This window comes from Bidens hawaiensis, unplaced genomic scaffold, assembly GCF_021521415.1.
Source record: "Bidens hawaiensis isolate Kalapana, Puna unplaced genomic scaffold, B.hawaiensis_p1.1 tig00018841_1, whole genome shotgun sequence".
NCBI lineage: Eukaryota > Viridiplantae > Streptophyta > Magnoliopsida > Asterales > Asteraceae > Bidens > Bidens hawaiensis.
The window spans coordinates 41,990-57,666 of NW_027492862.1; the positions used below are offsets into that span (position 1 = coordinate 41,990).

The 15,677-nt window shown below is 34.9% G+C and overlaps 1 pseudogene; it reads right to left on the bottom strand.

The window, feature by feature from the left end:
* Window positions 1-860: 860 nt before the first annotated feature.
* Window positions 861-14,272, bottom strand: LOC143557157 (ABC transporter C family member 8-like; annotated as a pseudogene).
* Between the last annotated feature and the right edge of the window lie 1,405 nt (window positions 14,273-15,677).

The window sequence follows — 15,677 nt, forward strand, 5'->3', positions numbered from 1 at the left end:
AACAAAGCATGATATTGGGCCAGAAATTTTGAAGTGAATTAAAGCGTTTCATGCTTCTGGGCTGAGGATCCTGGGCCCAAAATCATGTTTAAATACAATTCGGAACTCAAAAGATTCTTGGCCCGATCCACAGTGGATCTATAACGGGGCACATTAAAACTTTAGAAATGTATTCAACTATTCATTCCATGAAATGATTAATCCATTATCTCAAAATTCTCAATAGCTAGTACTAAAATTAAGTTAGATATTCTTTTTCTTATTATAATACAATATATCTATATATTTATGCATGTTTAATTCAAAACAAAAATAGAAAATGAACCATCATCAATTTCGATATTTGTCTTTAACCAGCCTAAAATAAATAAACATGTAGATATTAAGATGAACCCAACATTATGAAGTGCATCAAGATTGCTGCTACATTGCGTGATAAAACTGATCGTGATATATGTTGCCCTCGGCCTCAGGTGTACGTAGGTTGGTGTCGTTGAGCTTGCTACTCATTTTTCTAGATGTTTTGGTGTTTTTTCGGTTAACATGACAACATGATATCTTGATTATCAAGGTCACATTACTTGTGCACTTTATTTGACCAATTATTGTACTTAGGTTATATTTTTACTAAAATGAAATTTTTGGCAGAGTAAACAAAAGAAACATGAGGCGCTGAAGTTGAGTGGCAGGACGTTAAAGGACTAGAAGGTGGTAAACGAGGGAGTCTATTCGAGCTCGAAAATTCCATGTAATACAAATACTCACTCTTCAAAGATCATAAAGACTTGCAAGGAAATTAATTAAAGATTCAAGCTCAATTAGTATTACTGAACGCCATCAAGAGTCTAAGGAGAGTTCCTTCACTTCCTTGTACAACTGGACCAATATTCGGCTACAAGCTTGGAGAAGAATGAATCAATCTCCATAAGCTTTGAAGGATCATCATACTCCATCACATTCCCTACAAATAAACAAATTTAACTAAAGATGACACTTTTTAATATTAAGACGATTTGGACTATATGATGCTAAACAGGTCAACCATAAATATATTTTTCTGCCCGCCAAAATCAATAACTAATAACTAGGGGCCGCTCAACGATTCTGGGAGCCCAAAGCGAAGTGTAAATTTGGGGCCTTATTTCATTTTGCCAAGTGGAATGCATGTAAACGTTAATTCCAACCATGTGGGAGCAGTAACATACCAAAAGACATGACCATGACCTTGTCACTGTTGATAACAGTTGGAACTCTGTGTGCCACAGTTATGACAGTGCAACTCGAGAACTCTTCCCTTATGATTCTTTGTAGAATAGCATCTGTTGTTGAATCAATGGATGCAGTGGCTTCATCAAGTACTAGGATTTTGTTTTTCCTAAGTAATACTCTTCCTAGACAGAATAACTGTCTTTGTCCAACACTCCAGTTCTCTCCTTCATCACCCACTACAGAAAAAAAAAACGACGGTTAAAAGTCTTGTGTTGTGTTTTTAATACGCGCTTAAAATTTATATTCAAATAAGTAACTCGAATAATATTACTAGAGATGGTGTTTGGATATGACTGACAAGTTATATAGTTATTTATGGAACCAATGGGCAAAATACCTGAAGAATCTAGCAAATTTGGAAGACTTCTGATGGTAGTTTTAAGCTGACACTTCTCTAATGCCTGCAATTTCATAAGAACCATCAACGTTACTACATAAGGATCGTATAGATAAATGAACAGATTTTTTTGTATAACTACCAATGTGTTTTCACTTCTGTACCATTGTAAATCATTGTAGATGCTTCGGTATAAATAAATAATAGATAGCATTAATTTTGTCCCGTTTTAATCAATGGACTTGCTTTGGGTATAAAAATATGAATAGACCTTTGTCCCGTTTGACATCATTATATGGACGTCTCGTAAAAGTTTTCATTCGGTTTGGGTTATCATTCTATACTTTACAATGACCCACATGAAAAAAAAAAAAAACCATTTTCAAAATATTCTTTTTAGTTCATTAGTATTATGTGCATATAGATTCATATCAATATCATTGTAGATATTTAGATTACCTTCCATATCTCATCATCAGAATGAAGTCCAGGCAGGTCCAAGTTTGTTCGAATATTACCCCTAAAAAGGGTGGGTTCTTGTGGGATGACACTTAAATTCATTCGAAGATCTTTAAGTCCAACAGAGCAAATGTCTAGTCCGTCTATAAGTATTCTCCCACTATCCGGTTCTACCAAACGAAATAAAGCAGTTATTAAAGTTGTTTTCCCGCTTCCTGTTCTTCCAACAATGCCTACTCTAGTCCCTTCTTTGAATGTACAAGTGATCCCTTTAAGAACCAAAGGTGCATTTGGACGATATCTTAACTGAAATCATAACCAACCCCATAAAGACATAAACATTAAGATCTCAACAGAACATATCTTTTATTAATCTATAAGCGAGTAGAAATATAAAATTATTGTAAGAATTTACATGCTTATAGTAGTATATAAAATGCACACACTTATTCATGTCACACAACTCTGCCATTTTGCCATCTATTTTATAGTTAATTACCAAAAGCATTTGAACGACAATTCTTGGCATGCTTCTTTATTGTAAAAGCTATAAAAAGTATGAATTTACCTTTAGATCTTCGAAATGAATCTTTCCCTTGGAAGGCCAATATGATGGTGGCCTATTATTCACCACAATGGCTGGTGGCTCTGATGGTATGCAAATGAATTGTTTAACCCGTTCTACTGAGATCAAGTAATTAACTAAACTGCAATACCATCTTATAAAAAACACTTGGCTGGTGGTCAAACTTAATGCATAAGAAAGAGAGAGGCCAACCAACCCTATACAAACATGAAACATTAATTTGGAGTTAATATAGTGTCAAAAGTGAAAATATTTCTACCAATTTACTTGTAAAGGAGATGATTTGGTTTTTATGCTATCTCTAACAGGTCAAATGGAGGACTATAAACGAATCAAAACGAATCGAACAAGGCCTTGTTCATGCTTGTCTGTTAAGCCTTTATCGGACAAGCGAATGGTTCACGAATAACTAACCAAATCATATTTCTTGTTTGTGTTCGTTCATTAAGAAAATGAATTTGTTCGTGAATGGTTCACCAACACAAATGAACTAGAATAAAAATGAACACAATCAGTGTATTAATTATTTGATTTGGTTAATCGAGAATTGCTGGTGTCAATGGTTCGGCTCAGCTAACAAGTTTGTGTTGGTTATTATATTTTAACATTAATATTCATATGTCAATTTATCTATAAAGTAATACTCATATGTATTTTTTTTTATAATTAATAATTTTGCTTATACCTTTATCATAAGATTAGAAAAGTCATTATAATTAAGTATTTAATACCTTTGATGAACAAACATAAACAAACAAATATTAACAAACATAAACGAACATAAATGAACACATCTATAAATGCAAAGCGTATGATGTTGGGGTTGAAAGTGTAGAAATTGCGAGACTAGCTAGTATCTTGAATTGTGAGCCCGCTAACTTTCTGTTCATGTATCTCGGGCTTCCTATAGAACTAACATGAATTTACTCGAATATTGGAGTTCTAAGTTCCAATCAAAGTTAAACAATTGGAAAGCAATAAACTTCTCCTCTGGTGGTAGCTTACTCTCATTAAATCGGTTCTTGGAAGTACCCATTTATATATATTACTTTGATCGTATTATAGTTAAAAAATCATTGATTCTTTGGAATCTATCAGGAGATGGTTCCTTTGGAATCGTGATAATAGTAGAATTATCAATATGTATGCTTAGGGATACTTTAAGTATGCTAAAAGGCCGTGGTTGTCCGGGAATCCATGGTCCTAATTAGGTTTTCTCAATCCTGCTCTTCTTGCTAAATGGTGGTAGAGGATTAAAACTAAAGACGATGGTCTTCGGTCAAGATGTATTGAAAGCTTTCATAGCATCTCTCTTATTGGGATACATATGGATTGCTAAGCGTGGCCAGATATTTTTGAAATTGAAAGTAACTTTGAAGACCTGGGGGAAAAGTAGGGAAAGAAAATAAAACAAGTTATGGAAAGATAAATGGTGTGGGGAGATGGCTTTGATGGATAAGGATCCTCATGCTTACGTTATAGACTCTTTTAAAATTTGCCTGGTCTCTATTAGAGTGGTCACAGTTGATAACACGACAACGAGATTTCAATATTTATGAAGTTAGAAGAGAGAGAGTCAAGAAGGGGGAGAGAGGTTATGGAGATGCAAGCCTCATGTATGATCTTGCGGAGTTCAATATTTCTGAGTCGAGTGATTACCAAAGATGAACAGTGGACGACTTAGGGGGTGTTTTCGGGTCAATCCCCAAGGAAAATTTTGTCAGGGTCGTATTCGGGAGTTCAAGATTACAATATATGGAGAATTGAATGCTTCTGGAATAAATTGTTTTGTTCGGAGAGTGATTAGGAATCAGATTCCTTTCTCTTAGAATCTTTTGATTAAAGGCGTGCCAGTTACTTTTATGACTTTCCCGTTTTGCACTTTGGATGAAGAGGAAGTCAATTATCTCTTCCTCGACTGCATATTCTTAGCATCTTATGTTCTTGGAGCGACTTCTCTTTATCTCCACTATATATTCGGTTGGATTTTCTTCTTATGCTAATGAATTCTTCAAGATCCAGGAAGAGAAGCAAATAGAAGACGGCGTTGATTATTCCAGTATATGGCTTTGGAAAGCTAGGAGCTTCATGCTTTTCAGGAGGGGGTTAAAACGGTGGATGACATTATGCCTCTTTCTTTCTGTTGCATTCTTACCATCTGTAATTGTCTAGCATCTTGCTAGTCTTTTCTATGATATTTTCACCATTCTAAAAAAAATATTTTGGTCCTCTCAACTCGTTTCAAACCATATAAAAAAATATCCTTTTGAACCCGTTACCCATGTATCCACCTCAAGACATGACTAACATACCTGAAGAGGCAAAACCATTTGGAACAAAAACCAGAAGAATACTAGCTGCGAACAAAGTGACATTTGAAAATGCTTCGGTTCTCAAAACCAACCATTCCAATGTTGCATTTGAAAATAAGAAAGTAGTTGCATCTGTATCCACCAACTTGAGGAATTCTTTAAAAAACCTATGTTGCATTTTAAATGCTCGTATTGTTGCTACTCCAAGTGATGTTTTGGATGCATAATTCATCACTGGTGCTTTCGTTGTTCCATTGATTCTCGTTAGTTCCCTTGTGTTTGGTTGATAATATCCCTGCAGTCCAAAAAAAAAGAAAAAAAAAAGAAAAGGAAACAAAAGATATAGTTTTCATAATAACTTATACCTCAACTTTGGATTAATTTCATGTATATTCTTTAGATTTCATAATATCTTAATTTTCTTTTCAAACACTAGAAATATCATATTTATACATTCCATAGTAAAGGAAATACAACCAGTTAGCTATAAGACTATGTGTAGTGGATGGCCACCGGTTAGCTATCAATGAAAAGGACTAGATGTGACCATTTTAAATCTTTACTTATGCAAGGGTCAATTTGGGTTCTGTTTTGTATTTGATCGCTCAAATGTGTCAAAACCAAAAGTTAGCTCAAGGAAGAAGGATCATATGGGTTGATAGGCCATACGAGTTTAAAGTCATCCTAAGTTTATTCTTAATGCATACAACCTTCTAATTTTCTAAAAAGGTTTTATACAATAATAATCTATTAACTGCGGTAATAATTTTCTTTTAAAATCACAAGCACTATATTTTTACTTTACAAATAGAAAATAGGGAAACAAATTGCTTGTGGGTCAACCCTCCTTGACCAACTAATTTTTATAAGGTTAAAAAATACGGTAAATACCCATCACAACCCGAACCACTTGGTGTGACACCTTGCCCCATATTGCCACCTATAAAAAGGATAACCAGGATTTACCTGAGCATATTTTGTGGCCAAAATACCGAAAATGGCTACAAAGAGAACTTGCCATGTCACATAGGCCATAATAAAAAACGTAGCAAGCAATTCAATACCAGCAGCAATCACAAAGGCGTAAGAAAATGGCATGTCAAAATCGATTGCACTAAGATCAGATGAGGCCTGCAAGAAATATTAAATTAGCTGGGTGCAAAACATGTGACTCAACACACTTATTTTGGGCTAATTTCATAAAACTCTAACCACCTTGGTCTAATTTCTAATTTAGTTAACAAAACTCTAGGCTAGAGAAAAATAATAAACAAATAAATGTACCCGGTAATACCTCACCCATAGAGTAGGTTCTATAATATGAATGACACAGTAACAACTAACAAGTAGCTAGACTATTGGGTAGTGCCGTGACGCCTGCAAGCTAGTGATCATATGCAAGTAGCTAGACTATTGACTCGTGTGTGAGACACTAGGGTACCTTTAAGAAAAGATAAACAACAGCGTATACAAAAAAACAAAAAATGAACCCACTCATGACAAATGAACCCACTGATAGAAAAAGCTACACAAATCTATACATTTTTATAAAAATCCATGACCTTTATCCTATGTCTCTAAAAACTCCTATACCCCGATGTTGTTCTCTTAGAGGTGTAAGTCAAACAAGTCTTGCTTAATCTGCTCACCCCATACCACATAACACATGCAATTTAGAAATATGTAACCGTATAACACACATAAAACATTCAAAACAAATATACATGAAAGTATGTTAGTTGAAAGTGAATGTCGAAGTTCATATATAGTATAGACACACGCTTCTGCAGGTCATTTATATTATAGGTTAGATAACAAAAGTTTTGAAACTTTTATTTGGTCTAAAAGAATGTTACTCATAGGCGAAAAACGCATTCAAGGTAACATGCTTCAAAATTTTGTATCTAATTTGATATGATAAGAGGAATTCTTACCCTGGTGAGAATTCGCCCAACCGGAGTAGAGTCAAAGAAGACCATCTGAGCACTGAAAATTGAATCGGTGAACTTATTGAAGAATGACCTGGATGCTTTTAATCCCAAAAGTGTAGCAAAGACTGATCTTAAAAACACAAAAACTGTGCTCACTGTTGAAACCAAAGTATAAACACAAATCAACATGATGGTGGTGATTTTAGGGATTTGAATACCATATGCTAGCCAGTAACTTCCTGCTGCTTGAAGACCAATAAAAATAGTCTGACTTAAAATACATAAAGACAAAAACCATACTCCTTTTGAGATGACAACATAATCTAAGAAAGGTTTCCATCCAACATTCCCAACCTCCTTTTCTTCTTCTTCAGTCAACTGCACTCCTGGTGGGCCCTTCCCTTCACTCTTTTCTTTATTATGGTAATTATTATTAATTTCTTCCAAATTTTGATACATGTTTTCAGGAGGTGAAGGGTTTAAACCTGTGATTGCCTCTTTATGAGCATTCACAAGTTGTTCAAATGTTGTCCCTTCCATTAAGGCATTTTCATAGCTTCCTGATTGTATAATTTGACCATTTTGCATAACCTTGAAAAAATAAACAAATAAATAAAGCATGAGCACCAAAAATGAGTCAAAAACATTATACAGTATTCATAACGAAAAAACTTAATTATTACCAGAATATTGTCAACCGATGAGAGAAACTCCACTTGATGAGTGACAAGAATAACTGTTTTGTCTTTTAGACAGGTCATAACACAATCCTGAAAAATGAAATCCACAATTTAAATATCTAAAGATTAAAATGAATAGCTTATGAGTATTCAAAGAAATCAGAAAGCCAAAAGCCACAAACCGAAAAATGGGTCAGCTATTATTCTGGTTCGGTTTATATGTGAAGACACCCGTGGTTAGCCTACTCCGACCGTGTAAACTATATAACATAATAGTTTCACCTAATACTTATATTTTATTATTATGCTAGTAATATAACTAAACATACTCTATATAGAGAGCCTTATGTAACCCTGCTACACACAATCCATACACCATATCATATGGGCTCCATATGATATTATATTCTGATACCTTTTATAAAAAAACTAATATAAAAAACATATAAGCTAGTCTGAACAACATAAGAAAATTATGTACCTAGAAACAATTAAAAGTTAACCAAACAACAACTTGAGGATAGGGTAGCGGGTAACTTTTATCTGTTCCATGGGTAACCACCAGATTTTAATTTAATTGCCTTGGTTCTAGTCCTAGTATGATATAACTAAACAACGTCTAAGAGACAATTTAAATTTTCAAAAATTGAAAACAGAGCATCCAACTATATATTTCAAGAAATTGAAATCTTACATTAAAGAGAGTCGCGGCTGTATGTGCATCTACTGCACTAAAAGGGTCATCCAGAAGATATATATCAGCGTCATTGTATACTGCGCGTGCAAGTTGAACTCTTTGCTTTTGGCCTCCACTCAAGTTAAGCCCTCTTTGACCAATTTCTGTTAAGTCTCCATGATCAAAAGTTTCAATATCTTTATCTAAAGCACACGCCTTAATAGCCTTTTCATATCTACTTCTGTCCATTGGCTTCCCATACAATATGTTATCTTGAATTGTCCCACTTTGTATCCAGGATGTTTGGCTAACATAAGCAATTGATCCCAAAACATCCACCTAATAAAAAGATTATAATTAATCCAAAATAAATCACAAAAACTTGCCACCATTTGTGAAAAATGCAAACTGCATAAAAAGTTAACCCTGAACTTAAATAACACAACAAAATGGTCCTTTTGCATGAGTAAGCCCCTAATTTTTATCTAAAGGACCCTTTGTTGAGTCTTTATAGAATTATAGTTATAGGTATAGGGACATTGCCATGCAAAAATAAAGACAATGAACTCATGTGTGACAAAAACACAACATATCATATGTTTTTTTGTCAAACAATTTCCCTTAATGTTTTGAGGTATTTTTAAAATTGAAAGTTTCAGAATTTTCTTGTGACAAAAGTAAAAATTATAAAAAAGTTGGTTACCGGAGAGAAATTTAAGCAAAGTTGGTTGTCTTTTTAGTTTTTATAATAGACCTCTACCAAATACAATCAAAGAATATTTGCACTCACTGTTCCAGAAGTTTTGGATATTTCTCCAAGAATAGAATATAACATAGATGACTTTCCAGCACCAACTGGACCGCAAACCGCAACTTTCTGCCCACATTTTACTTCAAGATTTATATTCCTAAGAGTTGGAATGGATATTCTGGATCCCAACTAAAACTCCCATCCTGTATTTTGATACAACCATGCGAAGTTTCCGGTTCTTGGTTTCTTTTCACCTTGGCATCTTTAAGTTCATCATCAACCAAGAAAGAGTTGATCCGATCAAATGACACTTTGACTTGGATTAATGCAGAAAGTGCATCGGGTAATGACCTTACAGGGTCGGCCATAGTCCTTAATGTTGCTAAAATTGTAAAAATAGTTGCAGCATTTAAAGGAGCACCATTCAATATCAAGCATCCAAAAAAGACAACTGAAGAAACAATTGTTGGTGACGCCCAATACAAAACTGTCATATGTACTTCACGCAGCCAATGGACTTCAGTTTCTCTACAAGATTCAATTATTTTCTTGAATTTCTCCTCCCAAGATTGTAACTTGATGACCTTCATGTTGTTTAAAATCTCGGAAGTGGATCTTAGTCTCTTGTCTTGAGCCACCATGAAATTGAACTGGCTTTTTTCCCAGCTTTTGCAAATGGCAAATTAATAAGCCCGCATAAGATTAAAGGGACTAAACCTGGAAGAACACCTAATCCTACTATGGAAAACAAGATACCAATTGATAGAAAGAGTTGAATAGACCAAGACCATGCCAAGTGAAACCACATAGGAAAATCACCTATTCTATACGCATCAATCGCTATGTAATTCACAACTTCCCCGGTAGAGTGCCGTTTCTTTCCGATATTAGAAAGCTTAAGTTGTTTCTCATATACTTTCACCATTAGAGCTGACCTCATTCTCATACCAGTTCTTCTTGCTTCAAAGAAGAATTGTCTATAAGACAATGACTCTACTAGCTTGACTACAATCAAACACCCTACCAGCAACAGTCCTTGATGTAAATTTTAAATTCTTGGTTGGTGTAGTTAACAAACGCGTAAAGTAACAATGGGCTAACAACAAATGATATAGTCCTAAGAAAGGCGCACAATCCTGATAACAGCATCTCTTTAAAATAAACTTTGGCTAATGCTTTAGGAACCATGTTAGCATCGTTTAAGTTGTTTTCTGCTTGAAGTGAATCCCACGCTTTTGTGAACTTCATATGAGCAACAGATGCTTGGTCTATGGGTGCTAAACATGGAATGTCTTCTAGAACTAATGGCCTTCTATAACCTACTGCAAGCAATGGGTTCACCCAAGAAAATGTCAATTTGCTTAAAAAACTCGGTTCTTCTAGCTGGCTTGTATTTGCATTTGGTGTTTCGTTAACGAGTAAGGATTCGGAAAACGTCTGGCTTTGTGTGTATTGAGTGATAAATTTTTTTAAGTTTCTTAATGCACACAAGAGAAGTAAGAAGCTAGCAGCCCACTCTATCAAAACCAAGTTCAAGATGGTCAAGGATTTTGCGAAATTCTCAATGTTCACAAAAGAAAGCTACAAGAAACAGAAGATCCACCAAATGGTAGCTAGAATCTTGACTGATGTATATCTTTCTATGAGCAATGAAACCGTCATTGTAACCCAAACTAGTGGTTTAACAATGAACACCCACCAATTCAGTTTAGGGGTTTTAGCAGTAGCATCCCATAAACCAGCAATAAGATATGAGGCCGAAATCAGAAAACAACACGATGCAACTGAAATGGATATCCAATCATTTTTCCTTGACTGATTGGTGTTGTTTATCCTAACATAACTTAAAAGTAGTACCAAGTAGAATAGGGAGGCAAACACCAAGTTGAAAATATCTAAAATACTTCCTTGTGTGAATTCAAAATCGTTGTCAGGAACCATAGTGATCCGCCCTGAAAATGGATTGTTGAAATCAGGCTGAGGAACATGAAATTTGATGTCAATCAAGATCTATGCAGTCAATATCACTGGTATCACGGTTATCAGTTCTCATGTGAAATATCGGTCAAAACATCGATCAGAATATCGGTACCCATAATATCGGCGATATTGGCTGATATCTGACCGATATTTAACCGATATATCACCGATATTCCCGACATCAGTGTTTTAAGTCTTAATTTACAATTTTTAGTGTTTAATGTTAGTGTTTTGAGTCTTAATCAGTTCCTACTTGCTACTTGCAAGTTGCAAAAGGATAATTTGTTAATCGTCAGAGTGTATATTGAATTGTTAGTGTTAAAGTGCTATATATATATATATATATATTAGATTTGCATGATTTTAAAATTACCGATATCCTATCGATATCCCACCGCGATAACCGATATCTCAAATATCGGTACTTGACTAATATCCGATATTTTTCCACATTAACTTCTTAAATCAAGATCGATAAAGCTGTTTATTATAATTCTTGACACACCAATTACATAGATCATAGCTATTTATTTAATTATACTATAACTCTAACTTGGAAAACAAGAAACCTATTATAGGAAACTAAATAACTAATAATATTTGTTTACCATACTAAATAACATAAGAAACAAATTAAACCTATCTTCAAAACTCTTATGATTTAGCCTTCAATTTTTACTTTTCTTCAAAACGGACCCGTTAACTTAAATGAGTTGGCTCAATTGTTGTTTGGCCCGATAATAGTGCCCAACCAAAGAACTAAAAGGGGTTATTATTGAATTGTTTAATGACCAAGTTAGAGTTATTAGGTTTCTTATTAGCCAAGTTAGAGTTAACATTACAAATAGGAGCAACCGACTTCGGGTGTGAGAGTTGTAATCAGTTTTTGAGATATATTTTTTTGATTGATACAAACGAGAGTTCTTTAAGAGTTTATCGACAGAAGAAAAAAAAAAGATGTCAATGGCAGGTGACGAAGAAAGACCGATAATCCAACCCAAAGTGAACGGGGGGATATCGTTGCAATTTCCAAAGTTGACGAGAACAATTACATCACATGGGCAATTTTGGTGGAAACGATTATGGATGATCAAGGGCTATGGGAAGTCATTCTATCGAAAGATGGTGCGACTGTTGATGCGAAGAAGAATAAAACGGCTAGATTGTTTTTGTTTCAAGCGATGGAAGGTGGTATTCTTCTTCATATTGCTCAATACAGGAACACCCAAGATATATGGACGGATTTGAAGGCACAATATATTGGGGCCAAGTGAGTTCGAAAGGCTTGACTGCTAACATGAAAGTGACTTTAAGAAACTCAAGATGAAGGAAGACGAGACTATAGACCAGTTTGCGAGAAAAATAACCGATATGGTTTCAAAGGCAATGGGTCTTGGTCACGTATTCGAGCAAGATGTCTTTGTGAAGAAGTAATTGGATGCGTTTCCAGACAAATGCTTCCAACTCGTAGCCTCAATCAAGCAAAGTGTTGATCTCGATAGTATGAAGTTTGAAGATGTTGTTGGAAGACTTAAGGCGTTTGAGGAGCATCTACGATGGAGAGAACACAATTCTAATTCGCAAAGCTAGATACTGTTCAATCAATCAAAAAGTAATTACAAACACAACTCGTATGATCAGTTCGATAGCTAAGTAGAGGTTGGCTGAGTTCATAAGGATGTGGAAGAGGTCAGGAAACTAAAGGTCAAGACCGAGATGATGGGGATCAAGATGGTTGTGGCAACCGAGAGGTCAACATCGTGGGTCAAGGCATACATGTCAAAGAAGAACGGATGATCGTTAAAGGGGTAGAAAGGATATATCACAGGTTTAGTGTTACTGTTGTGATGAATTCAGTCACTTTGTGTTTATGTGTTCGGGATGTAAGAAGAAAGAGGGGAAAAGGGAAGAAGCTAATTTGAATAGAATTGATGATTTTAATCCAGCTTTATTTATGATAAAAGGTGATCATTAAAAAGATTTTTTGGAATGAAGATGGTGCGATTCCAAAGCGTTTTCAAACCATGTCGATGGATGAAGATGTTTAGTATCTCGACAACGGAGCATCGAATCACATAACGAGTAATAAAGTGTTTTTTTTATTAATTGAATGAACGAGTCATGGGAAAGGTGAAGTTCGAAGACAAATATTGTATTGATATTCATGGAAAAGGTTCGGTCTTAATTGAAGGGAAAACAGAGGAGAAATCCCTTTTGACCGATGTGTACTATATCCCGAGCCTACAATGCAATATCCTAAGTCTTGGTCAAACAATGGAAAATGGATGCGTGATTCATATGAAACACGATTTGCTAACCATTAATGATTATACAAGTAAGCTTTTGACGAAGGTGAGTAGGTGACAAGGACCAAGAACCGATTGTACAAGATTAGCCTCAAGATAGCATGTCTTGGTAAACGAGTTATCATTGGAATGAAGAATTTTGCAGGTTGGGATTTTCAAAGAATTGGACTAAACAAAGACAAGCCGAGTACGAGTCAGATTTCAATCAAAGATCCAAGTTTCAAAATTCAAAGTCCAAAGAAGAGGGTTTTAGAAGTTAAAAGCGCGCTCAAGAAAGAGATTCCAGGCCAAAGGAAGACGTGTAACGGTCAAACGAAGCAAGAGTTTTTTCAAGTCAAGTGAAGCCCAAAGAACATTGCAAGATATCAAGAAAAACCTTGCGAGAATCAAGAAAATGATGGCAAACGTGAAGTTGAAGACCCACTTATTTCAAGTAGGAAATTAGTGGGTGAATCGGGTACACAATTTTTTTTGGGGGGAGGGGGAGTTGATTTTTGGCTCAGTTGTTGTTTGGCCTGATAATGGGATCCAACCCAAGAATTAAAAGGGGTCATTATTGGGTTGCTTAATGACCAAGTTAGGGTTATTCGGTTTCTTGTTAGCTACGTTAGGGTTAAGATTATAAATAGGGGCAACCAAGTTAGGGTTTGTCAAGACTCAAGAGTCAAATCGAGTTAGGGTTTGAGAGTTGTAATCAATTTTTTGAGATATATATTTTTATTAATATAAACGAGAGTTGGTTGTTTAGTTCGTATTCGTTTATCGATCTGGACTTGAACTTGATGACCTGTTTCAGGATTAACTTCCACTACGAATTAGTACGTAATTACATGTTTGGATTTGGAACATGTTAGAATTGTAGTTTCAGTTTGAGATTGATTTCCCTTGTGATTGTGTTTCTAGTTGCAGGAATAACAAACAATAAAAGGAACGAAGCTACAAAAGTGAGACGAAATATACCAAGTAAAATCTTCATTGAATCCATTGAAAAATTTTCTGATCAAGAATTGCTTCAATCTGCTTATCTCCACCACTACTGATCAATAACGGAAATTCGTTAAAGAGGCGTGTCGAGTTCTGTACTAAAGCATGATTGATCAGACCAACTTTATGGAAGAATACAAATGCATTACGGAAGTATAGATGTGAAGGATGCAAATGCATTAAAAATACCTATGCATATCAGGTTATTCAGGTCCATCTCTTGCTTATCTCTGCATGCAGTATACCAAATAGCAGTGGCTCAGACTTGAAAGGTGTGAAGGATTTATAAAGGAAATCTTAGTTTGACTTATCAAATATATAAAATATATCTTAATAGAAACTGTAACGCATTCACGTGGCCTCCCCTAATCCGCATTTCAAATGTGCACGAGCTTAAAACAAAAACGCCATTTGAAGAGATTTTGTTTTGGGCTTGTATTATTATTATTATTATTTTTGTCATTAATGTCGGACATAGTTTCGGACTTCGAATCATAAGTCGGTGAATTTATGGGACTAATAATGGCAAGGCGGTTATAGTTGGTTATGTTTCATAATTAGAAATTGTTTCCTAATTTTTTTGTAATTATAATAGATAATGTCTTGGATAGCAAATTAGGTTAGTTTATATAAAATTAAGTTATGTTAGACATTAAAGAACATATGTGAGATGCAACCGAGTTAAGGTTCATCGACGGCCCTCCCTGTTATCGCCGGGGGGGGGGGGGGAGGGTGTTGCCGCCTAAAATCACCCCAAAGTTGGGGATTTATCGCCCCACTACGCTTTGTATCATGTTTCGAAGGAACATTGGTATGTCCAACAGCTGATTCGCCGAAACATTAGTTCACGCTCAAAAGTAACTCTTCCAGTAACGTTTTTTCGCTCAAAGGCAGACCAATCAACTCCTTGGTGAGTCCACCTGTAGTGTAGAACTGTAGATAGACAGAGACAACCCCATGTAGCTTTGTTTTATATTCTAACATTAGATGTTTATATTTGGAATTTTAAAAGTTTCTTTTTACATAAAATTCTCGTAACTTTGGTTTTGAACTCATCAACTCAGTTTTAAAGGGGTAACACTATTGTACTACTAGATGGACTATTAGACTACTTTTATTGGCAAACCAATGGTGGTTTGCCCCACTATTTAGAATAAAAAAATAATAAAAAACTTAGTAATGATGGCAAACTAGTTTGTTAGAGTAAATTAGTTTGCAACCTATATTGGTGCCACGTGTCATCATATGAGTGGGCTTATTTTTAATTTCTTTTTCTCTATTCTTTCACAATAATTAGTTTTATGTTTAATTTTAAGTTTTGCTAATAACTTTTAATGATTATATTTTTATAAAAATCTAAAAAACACAATCTTGCTCAGTTCTTTTTTTTTTGTGGTACAGGTATA